Consider the following 1434-nt stretch of genomic DNA (forward strand, 5'->3'; position numbering starts at 1 on the left):
GACTTCTCCAGGCTCTTCCTCCTGCCGTCTGCACAGGGGCCTCACCGCCTGCTCCTGGATCTGACTCTGCTCTTCCACCTGGTTCTGCAACCCAGGACCAAGGCTGGCCTCACAAGCCCTTCGCACCAGCCCTGGCCTCCGCCCGGCCTCCGGCTGCTTGCTCTAATGTCCTACCAGCCTTTGGAAACTTTCCAGACAAGTCAGATCCTGTCAAATGTGAGACCTTGAGCATCGCTTCCCCTCTGCGCCTCAGTTTATGCATCCTTATAAAGGAGGGGGTCGACGACCTCTTGCTCTCTGGGGAGTCAATAATATGGCACCTTTTCCCTCACATTTCCTTTTCCGATCGCCCGCGTACAATGACCGCTCCTCTCCACCCTCAGGCTCATGGCTTAACCTGCCTCCCGTCAGCACTTCTTGTCTCTCCCGCTGTTCTCCCCGGTCTCGCAGAAGCCTGGCCTCCCAGTTTACCAGGCTGAGCCGGGCCCTCTGCTACCCCCCATGAATTGCCCCTTCAAATTGCCCGGAGTCTCTCTGGGTCGCTGCCAAGCCCAGGAGCAGGGTGAGAGTAAACCGCTGGGTGGGCAAAGAAATGCGCCTGCAGTTTCTCTCCTGTGCCTCACTGTGGGGGGNTGCGTTCGTATATTTCACAAACCCCAAGGGTAGCTTTGGTGCAGCATACAAATAAAAAAGGTCTGACCGGAGCCTTCTGTGGTTTCCGCAACCACGGACCCCAGGGGCCTCTGCACCCCTTCCCTACCCCTCCCTGCGCCGCCTGGCCAGGCGCCACCCGCCACCAGCTGCATTTCAAGCTGGGCGTGAGGTCGGCCTGGTCCTGAGGGAAGCGCCCAGCTCTTGCTGTAGAACTGTCTCTCCAGCACAGTGCAAACCTGTCGCCCTCCCTGACCATTCTGGTCCACTGGGCCCTACGCTCCCTGAGCCCCCACTGTCCCCACACCGCGGCGCGCGCCCCGCCATCCGCAACATCACTACAAGCTCGCTTCCTTTTCGATGGTCTAATGGGAGGGCTCTGCGCCCCCTCCGCCCCCCAACACAGGGACCGGGCACAGAAGGGGGGCTCCACCGGACCTGTCACCTGACACTAGGCACACGCCCTCGGCCACCTTCTCAACCCTCCCCTTCAAAACCAAACAAAAACGGCAAACAGGAAACGCTCGTCTTTTAAAAATTACTCTATTATTATCAAATAGAACCACAGTATCCAAAAGGTAATTATAAAGTTCTAGTCCCCAACTAAGTGGCCCTACACCGCCCCTCCGAGTGGCCGGCGGCCAAATCACTCCCCCCGTGCTGATTGGTTTCATCCATTTTATTGTCAAGGAAATTAACAGCCCGAAGGGGTTCCCCAGGTCCGCGCACTCCCCCCCCACCCCGGGGCCCCCGGTAAACACGGCAGCAAGCGACCTGGTCTCA

This window comes from Crocuta crocuta, unplaced genomic scaffold (genome assembly GCF_008692635.1).
Source record: "Crocuta crocuta isolate KB4526 unplaced genomic scaffold, BGI_CrCroc_1.0 scaffold128, whole genome shotgun sequence".
Classification (NCBI taxonomy): domain Eukaryota; kingdom Metazoa; phylum Chordata; class Mammalia; order Carnivora; family Hyaenidae; genus Crocuta; species Crocuta crocuta.